The sequence below is a fragment of the Mus musculus genome, chromosome 5 (genome assembly GCF_000001635.26).
Source record: "Mus musculus strain C57BL/6J chromosome 5, GRCm38.p6 C57BL/6J".
In the NCBI taxonomy this organism is placed as follows: Eukaryota; Metazoa; Chordata; class Mammalia; order Rodentia; family Muridae; genus Mus; species Mus musculus.
The window spans coordinates 129,304,951-129,311,798 of record NC_000071.6 but is presented as its reverse complement, the minus strand read 5'-3'; the positions used below and the strand labels follow the sequence as shown (position 1 = coordinate 129,311,798).

General features: G+C 51.1%; 1 long non-coding RNA gene across 1 annotated transcript; it reads left to right on the top strand.

Annotated features, from left to right (window-relative positions):
• The first annotated feature begins 3,785 nt into the window (after positions 1 to 3,785).
• On the top strand, positions 3,786 to 5,203 carry Gm34145. Its single transcript, XR_377096.2, has 3 exons — positions 3,786 to 3,872; positions 4,221 to 4,382; positions 4,997 to 5,203. It is a non-coding gene; the product is annotated as a predicted gene, 34145 (long non-coding RNA).
• The last annotated feature ends 1,645 nt before the right edge of the window (positions 5,204 to 6,848 follow it).

Here is a 6,848-nt window from a genome sequence, read left to right as displayed (position 1 = left end):
CAGACAACACAATGGCACAAGAGCCAAGAGTAGTGGAAGGAATTTCCTCAAATCCCCATTTCAGCACTGTGTCACTTTGGCCTCTCTCTCTCTCTCTCTCTCTCTCTCTCTCTCTCTCTCTTTCTCTCTCTCTCTCTCTCTCTCCTAACATTTTTGTCTTTACCTGACCCAAGGTACCAATACCTCTGGCGTCTATCGTTTGCATCCTGAGATACAATGCATACAGGTATAATTTTGTGACATCAACCACTGAGCAGACATGGGGGTGGGGGTGGAGGTGTTGTGGAGCCGAGTTCTTATGTGTTATTAAAGTTAAGCTGGTCTAAATCCAAATTAGAGTGTAATAGCCCTAGGCCCATGCATGTAATCCCCATGGTAACCACAAAGAAAAGAGCTATAGAATGCACACAAAAGGAAATGAGATAGGAATTTTCACATTTTATGACAAAATAAAATCAACACAACACAAAGGAAGATGCTAACTTGGAAAATGAGGGACGCTGGAAGGCAGAGCAGACAGGGCTCCACAATGACAGAAGGGGGTTTCTTCCTATTTCCATGGAAAGTCATCACTGGGAAAGGGGTCTTCTGGGAAGAAAGATAAAATCGTTGGTCCCCAGTGTCTGACACTCAGGGACCTCCCAGGGCACACAGAGAGGATACATAGATGATACAAAGCCCAGAGCATCATGAATGATGGTTGGGCAGGATCCTTGCACAGAGACAGGCAGCTATTTCCAGGACTAGTGCCAGGACAGGATTCTGCACCATGCTGCTTGAAACTGACTGCCGCTGTTGCACCCAAGAAATGCAAACATCACCTTTTGTCTGGCTGGGACAGGGCTGGACACTATCACCATAGCAGACGAAGGCTGGCTGTGAGATCCTGCATCACCAGGCTCCATAGAGCCACAGGGTAGCCACAAAGCATCCCAAGAATGGTCTCTTCCTGAGTTTGGACTCAGCTTCCTGTTGAGGTGGGAGGGCTGAGCATGGAGAAAGTCAGGCGGTCATAAGAACAAGAATCTCTCCAGTACTTCCCTGACCATTCTGTGTGGGCAGAGAATGACCATGTGGCCTCTCGGCCATGCCGTTTGATTTGACCTAGAGGTTTGGCTAACTGAAGAGGTGGGAGAAGCTCAGCAGACAGTGCTGAGGACCAGACCTTGGGTATAGGATAGAAAGGATTCTCAGGGGGAGCAGTGAGTAAGGGGGGGGGCACTTCAGGTCCAGCCTGACCCTAGGGAGCAAATAGATGAAGTTCAACCAATTGAGGAGTCCCAGGGACCCAGAGAGAGTGATGGGTTGTTTATGGGATCATAGGAGGCCTTTGTGAGCGTATAAGTTTACAAGGGAGGGAAAGTTGGCCTGCTCCAGCCGGCACGGGCCTGAGAGACTTTCTGCTTAAACAACTCAGCTGCAAACACCCCCCGTTGCACTCCTGTGGGTCCCCAACCCCAGCCAGGCAATCAGTGTACCCCGGTTCTCTGGGAAGTGTTCATGTGACTGAAGTCCTGGTCTAGACCCCTACCTCCACCATCCCACCTAAGGTAACAGGAGTGGTGGGTGATGCTTGCTTGTCTTGTGCTGGGTCCCGGCCATCACCTGGACTTCAGCATTTCCATGTCCCTGCAGTTTGAGCTTCTCCATACAAACTGGCTTGAGTCAGATTTGACTTTCCAGTAGACAAAGACTGGAATTTATTTCTTTCCATGGGAGTTTCACGGCTAAGCCTATGGTTCCCCAGGCTTGTAGGAGAAATACAGACAAGAGTCTCTACCAGACCTTTCTCAGAACCCAGTAGGATATTTTGTACCTGTTCAGTGATGTCTTACTTCACAAACCCAGGTGGGCTTTGTACCAATATGACTTAGCAGCCGGGGACCATGGGGGTACCATGGTGTACCCATCAGCCTTGATGAGATACCCACAATATATCATGCTTATTGCTTAGAATCTCCCCATTCCTTCCCTTGGGGAACATAATGTCCCCCACTAAGAACACTCTGAGAACCTGGTATCCAGTTTTGTCACACCCTTGGAGGACAGGCCATCATAGCACAAGGTTACCATATGAGACTTTGTATACTTGGGAGGTGAGAGGGAGGCCTATATGGAGTGGTGTGGTCACTCGTGTAAGATGAGGCTTGGCTGCAGACGGAAAGGTTCCAGCTTAGCTGGTGCTGACACTCCCAAAACTATTCATATGGTCGGCCAGCCTGAGGCCCTGCAAGTTGATACCCGCTGAAACACTTTATGGAGTGTGCAGATACAAATTTCCCTGCAAGCCGAGTCCCCCACAGTACTTAGCTGGGTAGACAGGAACCTGGCCCAGGGCTGGGAAGGCAGCTAAGGACAGCATCTGCATGCCGTGGGTCAGGCTGTGTCGGGTATGGCCAGGGGCAGTGTTGGCTGCTGGTCAGATTTCAGTTGCTGTGTGAGTCCACAGTTTCCCTCTAGGAGGGAAAGCCACAAAGCCACTCAGTTCAAAACCTAGTACTTTGAGAAAACCGTTGCCTCAGGCACCTCTGGGGCTCCGAGGAGGACTGGAGCCTCAGGGTAAGTGACCGGACACAAGCAGAACTCAGCAGAGAGTTGGTTAAGGAAATCGGACCGTGTGCCAGCTCTGCCTATCCACACGGGGCCTGGGGCAGCTGAGAAGGACACACGAGCCTAAGCAAGTACCTGAAGATGGTAGGTGGGGAGGATTCTGAGCTTTGGAGGACTCTGGTGAAGCTGCTTTGTCCAAGGAAACAGCTCTTGGTGAGATTACACACACACACACACACACACACACATACACACACACATACACTCCCCCCATCCCTCGTCGCATTTCCAGTATCATCTGCTTCTGGGACTTGCATATAGCTTAGGATGGAGCTATTTCTATAGCACCCTAAGTAAGCTCTGCTTGACCCCAATAATTGGCTTTCGATGAGGCCTAGGGGTGTCCCCCACTCCCACCCCAGCTCTCTCACATCACTGGTGATCCCTGGTCTTCCTCCTTATTTCCACCCTTTCATAGGGAGTCCAAGGTGCTCTCCTACAGTGAGTCTCTGAGGGGACAGGCCTCTTCTTCCACTCCCTCCAATGGCGTTAGGCAGGACACTGGAAGTTTGGCTTCCTGTCTGTGTTTTGCCTGCCATCTTCAGGACATGTGCCTGTCACAGGGATCGGGGACTAGGAACAAGGCCCCTGTCAGTCCTCCAGCAGTACATTAGCTTCTGGAACTTCATCAACCGCAACCAGCTACCAGGCAAATGGCCGAAAACAGGATTGCCTGTGGCCTACCCTTTGAGGTCTGCAGCACCCAGCTGGGCTGTTTCTCTGCAGAACTCCCCCTGCCCTGAGTGTTCAGTTTAGACTCGGCTTCCTGTCGGGGTGGGGGTTGAGCAGAGAGGAAGTCACTCTCCAGTTCTCCCCTGACCATTCTGTGTGGGCAGAGAATGACCATGTGGCCTCTCGGCCATGCCGTTTGATTTGACCTAGAGGTTTGGCTAACTGAAGAGGTGGGAGAAGCTCAGCAGACAGTGCTGAGGACCAGACCTTGGGTATAGGATAGAAAGGATTCTCGGGGGAGCAGTGAGTAAGAGGGGGAGGGGCACTTCAGGTCCAGCCTGACCCTAGGGAGCAAATAGATGAAGTTCAACCAACTGAGGAGTCCCAGGGACCCACAGAGAGTGATGGGTTGTTTATGGGATCATAGGAGGCTTCTGTGAGCTTGTAAGCAATATCTATGATACTGGAGGCCGACCCCTCTCAAGAGTCAGGTGAGAGAAAAGATGGGGTATTCACTCTTCACCTGGAGCTCGGGGTGGGGGAGGAACGAGGAGGATGGGCACCTGCTTCACCTGCTGCTCATCATCATGGTGAATCCACCTGATAGTCTTGGAAGGACTCTGCCCAGATGCAAAGGCTCTGCCAAAATGAACGGAGCGGGGCTAAGATTCAGGGGTGGGGTGGGGGGTTAGGGGTGTGGGTGGCAGAGAATGGGCCTTGGAATTCCTTGGTGCCACTGCTGTCATCTGCATCCAGCTGAGAAAAAGAGTGGGGGTAGGTCCTAGATGTGGGCGGGATGGGTATCACTGGGGACCCACAGAGTAAATGGCCACTGTCCCCAGTGAGTTTCAAGGCAGGTGGGTAGATGATGGTGGGGCCTGATGCATTAGTCAAGGGATCCTGTGAGGTATGACTAGACCTATCTTCATGAGTTTCAGGTTTCCCTGGGTTCAGTGCTGCTGTGGAGAACAGGACGAGACCAGTCTGCGGATGCTTTGTGGCTACCCTGTGGCTCTATGGAGCCTGGTGATGCAGGATCTCATGGCCAACCTTCCTCTGCTATGGTGACAGTGTCCAGCCCTGTCCCAGCCAGACAAAAGGTGGTGTTTGCATTTCTTGGGTGCAACAGCAGCAGCCAGTGGCAGGCAGCATGGTGCAGAATCCTGTCCTGGCACTAGTCCTGGAAATAGCTGCCTGTCTCTGTGCAAGGATCCTGCTCAAGCATTATCCATGATGCTCTGGGCTTTGTATCACCTATGTATCCTCTCTGTGTGCCCTGGGAGGTCCCTGAGTGTCAGACACTGGGGACCAACAATCTTATCTTTCTTCTCAGAAGGCCCCTTTGCCAGAGATGGCCCCTTTCCACTCTCTCTTTAGGCTCTGTGGAGTTACGTGTATGTATGTGTGTGTGTGTGTGTTCATAAGCATGTGTGTGCTCTTGTCTGTGCACATCCACACATGAATGTGCACACATGTGCATGAGGAGACAGAAAAACAACCTTGCTTGTATGTCAGGTGCCTGGCCTCTCTTCTTCTCTTCCCTTCCCCTCTCTTCTTCCTTTCCTTCCTTTCTCTTTCCTTCCCTCATCTCTTCTCCTCTCCTGTACTTCCCCACTCCACTCATTTCTGAAAGATTCATTCATTCATTCATTCATTCATGTCGATGCATGCGTGAGTGGGTTTATGACACCCATGTGTGTTTTGGTATCCACAGAAGCCAGAAGACAGCACTGGAGCTGGAGTCAGAGGCAGCTTTGAACTGCCATGCAGCTTCTGGGAACTAAACCAGGATCCTCTGCAAGGGCAGACCGTGCTCTCTTAGCCACTGAGCCAAGTAGGCTAGGCCGGCTGGCCAGGGAGTCCCAGGAATCCACCTTGTCCATCTCCCCAAAGCTGAGTTATAAACATGCATCAACCACCATTTTTGTTGGTTGTTGGTTGTTTTTAATGTACACTGGGAGTGGGGAGTGGGGAGTGGGGGGCGCTCCAACTCAGGTCTTCATGCTTACAAGACAGACCGTGTGTTGACTGAGCCACCCCCTCAGCTCCCAGGAGAACTTCTGTCAAGGATTTGAGGATCATCGTCCAGGTCTGTGAAGAGGAGGTGGGCGTGAACTGTCAGGTGTTAGGAGACATGAGGAAATTCTGTGTTTGAGTTCTCCCCTAGGCTTCTCCTGCAGCCCTGGTGACAGTGACAAGATTTCTGACCTTGTTTTCACCAGGTGCACTCTGTCTCAAATGGGCTGACCTTCCCCGGAGATGAAGCCCAGGCCCTGGTCTTGAGATCTGCCACTTTGGTAAATTAAATTCTTGCACCCAGAAGTCTTCTGTTCAGACCGGCGGCGGCCTCTCCTAATTGCTCATTTTGGGGTCTGATCAGGTATTTTCGCGGCAAGAGGTTGTGGATATGATGTTAATGGGAAAAAAATTATATTTGGCATTTCCCTTCTCTTCCCACCAAAGGCCCCGGGTCTTGTTTCTTATTAGATTTCTGCTGGCAGATTTACCTTTGCATTTCATCTTTATTACAGGGCTTAGGGGAGCCAGAGGTGCTGCAGGGGGGAGATGTTGTGCTATTTGGGATACACGGCTCTCAAGGGACTCACAGGAGCACGCATGCGCGCGCGCGTGCGTGTGCGTGTGCGTGTGTGTGTGTGTGTGTGTGTGTTGGGGGGGGGGGGGGACATGAGAAACCTGTGATCTGTCTGATGGGTCTTCACCCTGTGTTCCTGCCTGTTGGGACACGGCTGGGGCTGGGGCTTGCAGAGTCCAGCATGGCTAAAACTTTGGGTCATTAAAGAGCACATGGGTACGGCCACACTCTACGCAAAAACCCACTGGCTTTGCTGTGTGCTCTTGTTGTTAAAGAGAAAACCAAACCAAACCACTGGAAGATGAGGCTTGTAAAACAGGAGGTTGACAAAGTCGTTGTCAGCGTGTCCCTCCTCACCCGGGCTTCTATTCCCTTCTCATGTATCAACCCTCTACATGTATCGAGAAACAAACTTGCTTGCTTCCTTCCTTCCTTTCTCTCTCTCTGCCTCTCTCCCTCTCCTCTCCCTCTCCCTCCCTCCCTCCCCCCTCTCTCTCTCTCTCTTTCTTTCTTTCTTTCTTTCTTTCTTTCTTTCTTTCTTTCTTTCTTTCTTTCTTTCTTAAATTTCACATTATGCCCTGGGTGTTACAATCAAAACCCTTTAGTTATTCTTTGACAATTTCATACGTGATCACACCCACCCTCTCTGCCCTTCCCCCTCTCTCCCTGGGTACCCTCTAACACACAACCCTCCCCTTTCACACCCTCTCCTCTCCTTGGTTGTTTTTTGTTGTTGTTGTTTTAAACCCACTGAGTCCAATTACTGCTGGAATATTGACTGATTTGTTAACTCGATCATGTGCAGGTGACCGAAACCACAGTTAATGAGCATAGCGACCATGTCATGTCCAGAAGACTTTCCTAGCCGTCCTTCCTCCCCATACCCGGGGCTTATTTCCAACCTCTTCCCTCACCCCCACCAACACCCCCATCCCCACTGCAGTGTTCTCTGAGACTCCGTGGGGTTGATACA